The sequence below is a fragment of the Engystomops pustulosus genome, chromosome 6, assembly GCF_040894005.1.
Source record: "Engystomops pustulosus chromosome 6, aEngPut4.maternal, whole genome shotgun sequence".
NCBI classification, from domain to species: Eukaryota; Metazoa; Chordata; class Amphibia; order Anura; family Leptodactylidae; genus Engystomops; species Engystomops pustulosus.
Window position 1 is genome coordinate 28,931,214 of NC_092416.1, and position 14,163 is coordinate 28,945,376.

General features: G+C 42.7%; 1 long non-coding RNA gene across 4 annotated transcripts in view; it reads right to left on the minus strand.

Moving 5' to 3' along the window:
- Positions 1–14,163, minus strand: part of LOC140134741 (uncharacterized) — a 35,504-nt gene that overhangs the window by 18,741 nt on the left and 2,600 nt on the right. For all 4 annotated transcript variants that reach the window (XR_011856396.1, XR_011856394.1, XR_011856393.1 and 1 more), the window contains exon 2: positions 9,201–9,297. This is a non-coding gene — a long non-coding RNA (uncharacterized lncRNA). The remainder of the gene's footprint in view (positions 1–9,200; positions 9,298–14,163) is intronic.

A 14,163-nucleotide genomic window follows, 5' to 3' on the forward strand; every position in this document is an offset into this window, starting at 1 on the left:
ATATCTTCATTCTGTGTTGGATCAGTAGGCGCTTACGTTTTAGCATTGGCTTCCCTGAATCAGATTTTGGCTGCTCCTTTGGGCTCACACTGCACTTTCCTAAGAGTGTATATATACAGTATGTCCTGTCCCTATTAATACAAAAAGGACAAAGATCTAAACTTGTAAGAAGTTTTAATTGTAGACATTAGCTTAAAGTGAAGCAAATTCAGTTCATGTGGATGACTCCTGCATCGACTCACCTAAAGGGAACCCATCACTAGATCCTACCCAAATAAACTACTAAGACTGCATTGTTCTTCCTAGAATTCACACTTTTATTTGAAATATTGACCATTAACCAATAAAAAAAATCTCCTTCAAAGTCATGTGAAAATTAGCAGAGAAGAGTCACATTTAACTGACATGAGCCAGGTTTAGAGGCTGCAGGGGAGTGTCAATTCAGAGGACGCATCTTCAGTTTTGTAGGACCTACAAACATGCTTCTGGTGTCATATTAAAGAAGAAAATCTTATCTTTTAGATTACATCAGGCATATGGTGCTGCGAATTTTACACCCACATTTTTGAATACAGGCAGTCCCTGGGTTATATAAAATATTGGTTCTGCAGGCTTGTTCTTAAGTTGAATTGGTATGTAAATCAGAACTGTATACTTTATAATTATATTTTTGGTCTCTTTGACAGTTTTTAAAAATGTTGGGTTGTCATAAGAACCAGGGTTAACAATAAAGCCTAAATACAGACACATGTGATAACTGTTATAGCTGTTTATTGCAGCCTAAGGCTAAAGTACAGTAAGTTATCTAGAGGGCCGTTTGTAACTAAGGGTAAGTTGGGTGTTCTTAAGTAGGTGACTGCCTGTATGTCTTTAATTACCTGTATCACCACAAGCCTGGTGTGATCTGAAAGATGAAATTTCACATCTGACACTAAAATATTTCTAGGTGCTATAGAAAAGAAAGTAGGGGTGTCTGAAGTGACCCTCCCCCAGCACCCTCTAAACGTCACTCATCTCATCTCGCAAATATGACTCTTCTCTTCTCATTGTCACATGACTTTGGAGGTGTTTTTATTTTTAATAGGTAAATGGGATTTCACATAAAAGAAGGAAATTCTACACAGGACATTTCATACCCGACCTGAGAGGACTGGCTGCTTAATGGGGTAAAATCTGGTGGCAACCTCTTCCTGGATGTGTAAACAATAACAGGAGTCTACTATGCTCATTAGGGAAAATTTACTTACCTGGTCCTGTCGCAATCCCTGATTCGGACGGTCCGACGAAGATGAAGTCCAGCGTGATTCACGTAGCTTGTGCGCCCGAGTTCCTGCATCCATCACTTCCCCGCCGGGGTCTGCCGGAGTTCACCTTCTTCTTCCCGATGCTTGTAAGTGCGTGTCTTGCGACACAATTTGAAATGTTAAATCACGCGTATAGTCAGAATCCGTCGGGTTCTCCGACAGCCCGCCCCCCAGTTTGTATCGCATGCAAGCCGATGCGCCAAAATCCGATCGGGTGCGCCAAAATCCCCTGTTAAATGTGCCGCAAAATCGACGGAAAACCCGACCAAAATGCGCCATGCAGACCCTTAGTAAATGAGCCCCATTGTCTAATTATTTTGGCATCTGTCAGAAATCTTGCATTTGCTTTTTGATGGGCTTTAAGTCCCAAAATTTTAGTTATTTCTTTGTTGATCCACGTTCCTGCATTATTGCTTTTTTATCAAATATAGACGCACAAGCATCTCTCACCTCCGAGGATATGATCGGCCTCATTCCGTTTTACTGTCACTTTGATGAATGAGGCTGATAAGCAATATCCGGTACAGTACACACATATCACATGGCCCGCTCTTTATAACAGAAGGGACTGCCGGTCCAATGCTTTCAGGAAGGTCCTGTTGATTATAATGTAGGAGATTGTTGTGATATTCCGAAATAATAGTTCAGCGGAAATCAAAAAAACTGCTTAGGATTCAGATCATGTGATTGTAACACTGAAAATACTGTTTGGAAGTCTAGCTAATTTTCTAGCCGAGTTAATGACCTGAAACGTGGAATCTGATGAGTGGCTTTGGGCCCAGGTTTAATAGTACAATGCTGATACGTGAGGCACATTGTATGGCAGACTCGCTGCTTTTCTTTGGGAACCTGGCACAACAGGGATCCAGCTGCTTACCAGCGCGTGACAAGAGTCTCCATCTATCCCAGGCCTGTAAGTAGTGCTGTTCCCCTGGGTACAATGCAGAATGCAACTCCAGGACAGAACATTACAGACCCACAATTACTTTATAAATGTTTCAAAATGGGAGATGTCACAATTAATATGATTGGATTTATTATACATGTAGTTGAATGAAACGTTGTTCAGGTCATAAATTCATGGGAATACAGGATGTAACTCAGGATCCGTACAGGATAAGTAATGTCATGTATGTACACAGTGCCGGCACCAGCAGCAGTATAGTGAGTGCAGCTCTGGTGTATAATACAGGATGTAACTCAGGATAAGTAATGTCATGTATGTACACAGTGCCGGCACCAGCAGCAGAATAGTGAGTGCAGCTCTGGTGTATAATACAGGATGTAACTCAGGATCAGTATTGTCATGTATGTACACAATGACTGCACCAGCAGAATAGTGAGTGCAGCTCTGGAGTATAATACAGGATGTAACTCAGGATCAGTACAGGATAAGTAATGTCATGTATGTACACAGTGACTGCACCAGCAGCAGAATAGTGAGTGCAGCTCTGGAGTATAATACAGGATGTAACTCAGGATAAGTAATGTCATTTATGTACAGTGACTGCACCAGCAGCAGAATAGTGAGTGCAGCTCTGGAGTATAATACAGGATGTAACTCAGGATAAGTAATGTCATGTATGTACACAGTGACTGCACCAGCAGCAGAATAGTGAGTGCAGCTCTGGGGTATAATACAGGATGTAACTCAGGATCAGTACAGGATAAGTAATGTCATGTATGTACACAGTGACTGCACCAGCAGCAGAATAGTGAGTGCAGCTCTGGAGTATAATACAGGATGTAACTCAGGGTCAGTACAGGATAAGTAATGTCATGTATGTACACAGTGACTGCACCAGCAGCAGAATAGTGAGTGCAGCTCTGGGGTATAATACAGGATGTAACTCAGGGTCAGTACAGGATAAGTAATGTCATGTATGTACACAGTGACTGCACCAGCAGCAGAACAGTGAGTGCAGCTCTGGAGTATAATACAGGATGTAGCTCAGGGTCAGTACAGAATAAGTAATGTCATGTATGTACACAGTGACTGCACCAGTAGAACAGTGAGTGCAGCTCTGGAGTATAATACAGGATGTAGCTCAGGGTCAGTACAGAATAAGTAATGTCATGTATGTACACAGTGACTGCACCAGTAGAACAGTGAGTGCAGCCTGTGCAGCTATGTTGTATAATGCAGGATGTAACCTTATGTGTTTACCACTTTTTCTGTCATTCGATAAGATACTGATGGTTTAATGAATGACTTTAATGAGACGTTCGCCCACTAATGATTCACACCCAGGCCAGGCTTGCGCCGGCACCTTTCTGTGCACCCTGGTTACTAAGTGAGTCACTACATTTCCCATCAGTATTAAGGGTTCCATGCATTTTCCTGGGATGATTGAACGCTGTGTGTTTTGGCCTTTGTTGATGGTTACAGGTTTTACTGATAGGACTGCGGTGACTTTGGAAGCAGACGACAGGTGTGGCACAGCGCGGCACTGGAATCCCATGACTCTTGTGTCAAAAATGTTTACTGAGCGGAAGTGAAAGTGTCTAGCCTGGGAATGGGGCACACCACACAAAAATCTGGTGTGTTATACACCTGCCAGCTATTCCTGGACCACATGAGTATATATATACATACTGACTGTGTATACAGAATAGACCCGGCTGCTGTACTATTTGTGGACTACAACACTAAGACCACGCAGTGAGACACAACAACTATAAATAATGACCATGGCTATGGGTATAGTGACCATACACAAGGAATGGACTATACGGACCCCCCACAGACTCCTCACCCCCCAGCATACGGGACATTTCCCTTCGCTGAAGCTTTCTCCTGTAGTAGACACACATGTCTTCATTAGATACGCCATCCCCATAATCTCCAGGAATATTTCCCTTCCATCTGTTTCCACAAAGCAGAAAATCTTCTCCAGCCCCAGGAGCCGGGGATTTATGGCTTGGAAGTGAAGGGGCCATGGCTTGTTTTTATAGAGCAACCCCCTGATTTATGATGCCAGTGTACACAGAGGGCTCCTTTGCCCGACTATTAACAAGCAGTGGATTAGCCGACCACACACATGTGCGACAACTATTCTTTATCGTTTCCCAAAAAAAAAAGTTTGTATTAAACTTTCCCAATTTTGCGGAATTATTTTGGACCACAATATATGTAAATACATTCTAGAAAGTTTCCCGGAACGAGCAGTGATACGTACAAAGTATCTCCTTAGAGATGCCACACATGGCATTTTGAACCCGTTTTTGGTCCGTTTTTTAAGCAGTCCATTAAAAAACCCATTTGTTTGTGACCAGTTTTAATTAAGATAATTGGTAAAACCTGTCAAAAACGGATGCGTTTTTTAACGGAGTGTTTAAAAACGGACCAAAAACGGGTTCAAAACGCCATGTGTGGCATCACCCTTTAGGATTCGTACATGGTTGAGCGATCATATTTGGTGTTGGCTAAAACCCTGTAAAAGTATAAGCCCAGTCTGTTATTGTGTTGGGTCTGACTGAGGGTGCTGTCACACGTCGCGTTTACCGCATGCGTTTAAAACGCATTGCAATAGCTGGAGAGTGATTTGCCTAATTAAACAGCTGCTAACACCTGTGTTTACAAAACGCAACCGTTAACGCATTGTTAACACATGCGTTAACATCGCGGTTAACGCATGCGTTTTGTAAACACAAGTGTTAAGAGGTGTTTAATTAGGCAAATCACTCTCCAGCTATTCCAATGCGTTTTTTTACGCATGCAGTAAACGCGACGTGTGACCGCACCCTGATGGGATTAGGTCTCTAGTCGGCCTAATATCCGAACTTTTGCATGACTAATTTATGTAGATCTTGGAGGCCGCGTTCACAGCACAATTTGTGCGCATGGTGGAGGAGTAACTCCTTAATCCATCTGTTTAAAAATCCCATAAAAGTATAAACCCAGTCTGATAATGTGTTAGATCTGACTGATCAGATTAGGTCTCTAGTCACCTAATATCAAAACTTTTACATAACTAATTTATGTAGATTTTATGTTGCTGTCTCATTGTCCTATGCCAGTATGCACCAATCGTGTAAGGCTGCATTCACACTACAGTATGGGGGACGTATATACGGCCGACGTATATACGGCCGATATACGTCCCCCATACACACCTATGGGCTCACGGCCCTGTACGGGAGCGGTACGGTGCCGCACACGTGCGGCACCGTACCGCTCCGTAGCCCGGGGAAAGATAGGACATGTCCTATCTTTCCCCGTACTACGGCGCCGTGCGCCATTAGTTTCTATGGAGAGGGGCGGGGGTGAGCTGCGCTCACCTCCTCCTCCTCTCCCCGCGCTGCCGTGTGCCCGCCGTACTACGGTGCGGCGGGCTCACGGCAGTGTGAATTTAGCCTAACTGTGTAAATGTATGTGCTGTTTCCATGTACTCTGTTGTTCCAAAATATAAAACTGTTAATAAAAATGATATGATAAAAAAAAAAATGCATGTAGATTTTGGAGGTCGTGTTCACAGTGCAATTCAGGTGCAATAAGAAGGAGCGAATCCTTAACGCAGACGCGTTTCAATCAAAATCTGCGTTCGGGTTGTATCCGCTTCAATTGCGCATCAAAACTCAATTCAAGCAGAACGTGTGAATGCAGCCAGAATTTCAGGCGGATACTCCTGATACTAGACATGTGGACGCCGGCTGAATCCAGTGGCCCCTCACCAGGTAAATGGTGACAGCTTTCTCCCATGTGTCAGTGACAGAGGACTGGACACTGCAGGACACTCCCCGGGGGTCCCGAGACGTTGAGTGACACAAGTAGATCTATCATTGCCTCCCTTACAGCTCCTTCCACTGGTGAGGGACAGACATGAAAGCTACATCCCATCCATTATCCATCTGTCAGCCCCGTTCACACTGCCATAGATGGCATGGTGGATAGATGGATGAGCGCTCATCAATCCTGGCTCCATGTCAGGCCTGTATCAATGAACAAAGCCACATAGTGTTGAAGAGACACTAAAATAACACAAAAAGGGGCATAAATCTCACATCCAACAAGCATGAGTATCAAATACATCATCTTGTGTCCTGATACCATCAGTGAAGCATATATCACATCATGTCCTGATAACACGTGAGCTGTGATATCATTAGACAATTGTGTATTGTATTAGAATGTATACATTATATATATATAGGCGTGTTCAGTGACTTATAATAATCTTGCTGTATGTATATAGGCACAGAAAGCTGATCCCACTTTTGATAAAGTCTGTATAGTCATGGTGCGGGAGCCCCTTTCCCCTGGCATTACAGTTTGCTGGATGCTCCAAGGCAACGTCCCGTGCAGGTGACAAGACGGAACGTGCTCAGGAATTCCCCGCGATGTTGAGTCTGCAGCCGAGCGTCACAGCCTCCAAGTCTCCAGCATTGTCAGAGAACGACGTGGGAGACGAAATCGGAGGCACCAGCATGGGACACCCCCTTCCACCACAACCCCAAGGATTGTTTGTCTAAGTGAAAGCATATTGTCAGAATAACTAAATTTGGCAGCTGCGGGGCAGGATCTGGACCTGTAATACAGAACCAATGCATCTTTTCCTATGGGGTCGCTTTTAAATAAAGTATTAGCCCCCTTTAATCTGGACACAGGGATAAATCCTAAGGGGTTATGTATATATAATGATCAAACAATAAAAAATAACTTATTTGAGGAGGGGTGCAACTGATCCAGCAAGTAGTCGCTAGCCATTATTACAGCAAACGAAAGAAAACTTACAGACTACTGCAGCGGTGACCAAACCTTGGAAACAAGACATCGGAAAAAATGAGGATACTATAAGGAGAAATATAGTGAAGTTTGTTCTGTTCATGTGGAAATTTTATGGATACACCTTAACGGGACATTTTTCAAAATGGCAAATTCCTTCAACGTGGGGAGGGGCGAAGGGGCAGGTAATGGGATCAAAGGCAAATAATGGGGGAGGGGTGTGACTGGGTGTCAGATGCATATGATGGAGTCCAGATTAGACTGAGGATGAGATCAAAGTATAAGACGGGTGCTGTGAACAATACTCTCCCCGTCTGAATATTTCTCTGTAACTGTACTCTATGGGCGACAAAGATCGTTTCATAAATTTGCCCCATCGTCTAACACTAAGTATTAACCACAGGACCCTATAGTGAACGACATGTGACTCCTGACTTCACATCCCACTTTGGAAGGGTACTACATATGCATCAGGAGGTTGAGGATGAACAAAGCTGCCTTACACTAATGGAAAAGGGGCCTTAATAGTTTTCACAACCAAAGTGCCTTATGATATGTTTGTAGTGGGATTCATAGAGCTGCCAGGTTTTCATACTGACTGCCAAAGAAAGAAAATTTATAGGAGAGGAAAATGTGGCCTGCTATTCTTCATGGCTACAACTGCCCTGTGTTTATAGGGTCGGGCGGCGGAGGTCCAGTACCCTATCAAAATGTCATAACAAACTTTTTAAAGAAAATTTATATGTGAAATGTTGCTGTTTTCCGCAGCTGCTTCTTGTCATAGCCAGGAGCGTATCACACATTTTAGTTGGCTAGTAAAAAAAAAGCCAATGGATCTGAATGTAAATCTAACCTAAGGTCTGTAGTGAAGCCATGTGTAATACATATGTCGGCTCTCTGCATATCCATGTGCTATCCGTTAATTCAATGGATACAAAACGTAAGATTTTCTCTTCCACTGCTGTGGTTTCCTGCACCATGGGGCACATTTACTTACCCGTCCGAGTCGCGTTCCCCGATCCGGAGTCCCTGATGATGATACGATTCCCGTACATCCTGTGCCTGATTTCCTGCTTGTGTTGCTTCCCCCGATCAGGTCCGCCGGAGTTCACCATATTCCTCCCGGTGCATGTAAGTGTATTGGATGCGACACAAATTAAAATTTTAAATACCGCGCTTAGTCCGGATCCATTGGATCATCCGACGGCCCTCCCCTGATTTGTGTCGCGTGAAAGCTGGCGCGATTGCAACACAATCGCATGCGACACAATCCCTGGCGCGATCCCCTAAAAGTCGGGAAACATGACGAAAATGCGCCCACAGGATTTAGTATATAAACCCCATGTGTGTGAGCCGACAGCCTGAGTCTTTGGAGTGTGAGTGAATCTCACTCCCTGGTGACAAACTGGCCCCCAAATAACGGACCAAGTGGGTTTTGTGATAGTTTTTTTTTTTTCAGATGATTTATCCTCTCCCATAGGAGAAGAAGAGAACCGCGGTGAATCTGCTTCTGATTTTAAAATCCACAGATCATGTCTACTTTAATGCGGATCTTAGAAATTCCGGAATTATATCAGCATGTCATCATCATTTGCGTGCCAATTCTGTTTTTAGGGGTCCTTTTACTCCCATTTTTGGTGCAGATTACAGTAAAATTATAACATTGCTTATTGGTTACTCTGTGTGTGCAGTAACACACTAAAAAAATAACAAAGTTACTGTAACCCGCAACAAATCCCCGAGACTCCACACACAGTTGAAGACGATTTCCTAAATGAATTCCGGCATTTCTGATATCCACATCTTATTACTAAAAAAAAGTGTCCACGAGCACAGTGATAATACATCTGTCAGCGGAGCTGTCAATCATCATTCTTTCACATACGATTATCAGATTATTTCCCATATAGGGGCCGGGGGCCAATTGAAGCTGAATACAGCGGCAGAGAATGTGGTTCCAGGATATGTTGAAGTACGGTAAATGCACCTTTAATGGAAAGCAAGATAATACCCCCTTTGAACACACAAGAGCCCCACCACCACCCCCCAGCCCCTCTCGGTTTAAGCACTTAATTGTGTTTTCATTGTATAGACTTGTATAGAAGTGACAGGGCAGACAATGGCAGCTGCAGAGCCTCTCTAGTCCCTAGTGTGGGAATGGCAGCACTTACCTCTATATACTCCATACATTTCCTGTGTCATCAGCACCGGGGACCACAGGGGACAGGAACAGGGAAGGCTGAGCACACAATGATGGCGGCGTCCTGCCTGGACCAAGAAAAACAAGAGTAGAGTACCTGTATATACCTGTCCTTAGACCCACATATGCCTGCAGGTCACAAACACCAACAAAGAGTCATGAAGAGGAAATAATTATCACTGCAAAGTGTGTGAAAATATTAATGGATTACATAATGAAATTATGTGTCAGGAAAACTCTGCTGCTGTATCTAAGCTTATCCATTGACTGCTGTATCTAAACCTGTCCTGCAGGATACTACAGTGGGTACATAAATATTAAGACCCCTATTTAGTTCTTTTTTGCTCATTAATGTGCACTCTGCACATTAAAAACAGAAATGTAGATATTTTTGCTAGATATTTATTAAACAAGAAAAACTGAAATATCACAAGGTGATAAGTATTCAACATTTGGGTATCCTCTGCCTCTTCCCTGCAGATCATCTCCAGTTTCCTCTTGTTGGATGGTGAACGTTGGTGGAGGCCTTTTTCATGTCTCTCCATAAATGCTCAATTAGGTTAATGTCCACGCTCTGGACAGTCAGGAATGGTCACAGAGATGTCCTGAAGCCTCTGCTGTGTTATTTTAGCTGTGTGTTTAGGGTCATTAAATTGTTGGAAGGTTCGGCCCAATCTGACGTCCAGAGCTTCTAGAATAGGTTTTCATCCAGGATATCTCTGTACTTAGAATTAACACCAAAAAGTTTAATCTTCATCTCATCAGACTTTTTTTTCATAGTCTGGGATCCTTCAGGTGCTTTGCACACTATATGCATCTTGCACTTAAACTTCTTCTATTTAAGGATTATGGAGGCCTCTGTGCTCTTATGAACCTTGAGTGCTGCAGAAATTCTTTTGTAATCTCGGCCAGATCTGTGTCTTGCCACACTTTTGTCTCTGAGCTCCTTGGGCAGTTCCTTAGACCTCATGATTCCCAAGTGCTCTGACATGCACTGTAAGCTGTGAGGTCTTATATAGACAGGTGTGTGTCCTTCCTAATCAAGTAGGACCATCTTAAGAAGGATCGGAAGAAAATGGACAACACGTGAGCTACATATGAGTGCCACAGCAAAGGGTCTGAGTACCTATGACTAGTTTTTCTTGTTTAATAAATTACTAAAAATATCTACATTTCAGTTGTTTTCTGTCAGGTTGGGGTTCAGAGTGTACAAAAATAAACAAAAGAACCTTTCTGATATAACCAATTGCCTGTAATGAGACAAAGAGTGAAATAATTAAAGGAGTCTGAATACTTTCTTTTACCACCGTATCTGCCGAACTGCTGTATCTAAGGGTTTGACGTGTAATCTTGTTGCTCTCAAAAGTTTGATCATGTCAAAAGCCTATCATGTGATACTGTATCAACAGTCACTGTATCTTAGCCTATCATGTGTGAGACTGTCTGCTGAGCTTCTGTAGCTAAGCCTATCACATGCAATACTCAGTATACCACATGTGATACTTACCTCAGCCACAGTATCTAAGACTATGCTGTATGTTGTGTGACAATATCTGCTGAACCATCGTATCTAAGCCTGTCATATATTATACTGTCTGGTGAACCACGGTATGTGACTAGTCGTCTATGATTCTGTATAGTGAGCTGTTGTATCTAAACCAATGTGTGGTCATGTCTAATGAACCATTGTATCTAATCCTCTGCTGTGTGGTACTGTCTGCTGAACCACTTCAGCTAAGCCTATTGTGTTTGATGCTTTCTGTCAAACTTCTGTATCTAATCCTACGCTATGATGGACCTGCTGCTTTTTCCAACCTATGATACTATAATAAGATGATACTACGCTGTGTGATACTGTCCACTGAGCCACCGTATCTAAGCATATCATGTAAGATGCTGTCTGCTAATCAGCACTGTATCTAAAGATATCATGTGGGATCCTGTTCGATAATCTACACTGCATCCAATCATATGATGTGTGATCCTTTCTGCTAATTCACACTGTATCCGAGCATATCACGTGTGATACTGTCTGCTTATCCACACTGTATCCAATTATATGATTTGCTAATTTACACTGTATCCAAGCATATACTGTGCAATACTGTCTGTTTATCAACAGTGTATGAAATCGTATGATTTATAACCCTAATTTACAATGTATCTAAGCATACTGTATGATGTTGTCTGCTAATCTACACTATATCTAATCACTAGCTGCATCCCCCGGCGTTACCCAGGAAAGTATAAAACTGCTCTTTTCTATAACAAAATAGAATGGGTCAACAAAACATATTTGATATACATCTATGCATGTATCTCCGTCTATTTACATTTCTCTATCCCTGCATATCTATCTTTGTATCTTTATCTATCTCTATCTATCATATTACCTCACTTATAAGCTGTCTTATACTCATTGCCTATAGTAACCAATCATAGCTCAGAGCTCATATTAATGACCTGTGGCAAAATAGAAACTGATCTGTGATTAGTTGATCACTGACGCAGCAGCAGACAATGGCTCCGGTATATGCTGGTTAATAAGTGGATTTTGGAAACAGAAGGATGAAAATTTCGACTCAAAACCGAGTACAGACGGTCCCCTACTTAAGAACACCTGACTTACATACGACCCCTAGTTACAAACGGACCTCTGGATGTTGGTAATTTACTGTACTTTAGTCCTAGGCTACAATAATCAGCTATAACAGTTATCACAGGTGTCTGTAATGAAGCTTTAGTGTTACTCCTGGTTCTTATGACAATCCAACATTTTTAAAATCCAATTGACACAGAGACCAAAAAAATTTTGACTGGGGTTACAATAATAAAATATACAGTTCCGACTTACATACAAACTCAACTTAAGAACAAACCTGCAGAACCTATCTTGTAAGTAACCCGGGGACTGCCTGTACTGTAAATGCAACGATGCTGATTCCTTTAGCGGATATACATACATACACTCAGCTTTATATATATTCCGTATAATGTGTGATACTGTCTGCTAATCCACACTGTATCTAAGCATTCCATGTATGATACTGTATCTAAGCAAATGATGTATGATATTATCTGGCAATCTACAGTGTATCTAATCATATCATGTGTGATCTGAATACATGTAACTTCCGTTCCTTCCACAATAGTTACAGGTGAGCGCTGCTGATCTGGGGTTAAATGCCTGTGAAGGGTTAATCCACTGGAGGGCCCTTTAAAAAAGGTGTAAGATCTCCAATCAAAGCCTTCGCCCCCAGGAGTGCAACTGCCAGGCACAGCTAAAATTATTTTAATAAGTATAGAGAAAAAAATCCCATCCGAGCGGCACGGTATAAGCCCCATAAACCGTCCTCCGGGAGGATAATGTGAAACACGTGTGGCTTCTGTGTGCAGGGCGGCTGGCGCAACACAAGACGTCTCTATTTTCTGTTGCTATCGCGGGCGGCCTCAGGGGGCAGATAGACAGAGGTGTTTATTTACACATCAAATGGCTCCCAGAGAGGTGTTAGCAGGCAGGCGGCCATGATGACTAATTGCGGAGAGGATCAGACAATAGCGACAAATGTGAGCACAATTCATACCTATAGACAAGCGAATCTAAGTGGCGTTCAGATCCGTTTGTGTTATCAGCGACGATCCGGAAACCAATTTTCTATAATCGTTTATGTAATATTAACTAGGGATGAGCGAATCATCCAAGATCCGATTTATATGATCTTTAGCAAAATTCAAGTTCCAAACTGATGCTGCTCCAATTCTGCTGGAAATTGGTATACAACCCCCTCTTGTCCTCCAAAACACGGATTTTTAGTTGAAAATAAAAATTTGTTTTTCATTAAACTCTGGGATGAATGAGTGCAGTAGCTTGTCGCCAATTTAAAAAATGTGTCTAACGCGAAGCAGAAAAGATTACATTTGGTGCCTGAAAAATGGCAGATTTGTACTGAATCAATAAATCTGCCGCAAAAAATGTACTCATCTCTAATATTAAAGGGAACCTGCCAGCAGATATTGACCTAATAAAGTACTACCAGAATGTTGCCAAGCAGATGAACACCTTCCAAATTGGGTTTCTTTCATGACCCAGTGTGGAGGCATCATCCAGAAAATCGACTTTGAAGTGAGATGTAACTTGGTTGTATAAAGTCAAGGAGGCGGAGATTTTAACACTGAAGTCAAGATCTCTCTTCCTCAGAAAGTCCCCCTCACTGTATTTGATGGTCCTGCATCCAGAGACATCACTAACCAGAACTCCTGAAGTCCGATGAACAATGTCAGTCACAGAGGAGGCAGCAATCAGGGCTTCTCACCCTGACTTCAGTGTTAAAATCTCCACCTCTTTGACTTTATACAACCAATTTACATCTTACTTCACTGATTTTCTGGATGATGCCTCCACAATGGGCCATGAAAGAAACAAAAACTAGAATGTTTACAGGCCAAAAATGAGCTGATCCTACGACTCATAGGATAGCACAAAACAATTCTATGCTTGTGTATGTAGACTTAGGGTACATTCATACAGCCATATGCCCGCTAGGCCGCAGCCAGGCAGGCATACCACTGTGCGCTGGAGACGAGGTGACCCCTCTCCATAGAGAAAAGCGGCACACGGCCCCACACCCGGGGAAAGATAGGCATTCTCTATCTTTTCCATGTGTATGGTGCGGATCGGTGCCAAACATGTGTGTGTGTGGCACTGTACCGCTGTCGGGCCACCATTGCCGTCTATGGGAACGTATACAGTATAATAACCAAAGGTTCATATAATTTTTCAAGGTGAACAACTTAGGCCCAGTTCTCACCTGCGGTTGGGGCCTCCATCACTAAAACGATAATAACGGAAGTTTAACAGATCCACTAACTGTCCATTAAGTTTAACCCCTTCTGGCACCCTGACGTAATTCTACGTCATGGCGATTGCCCGGGCT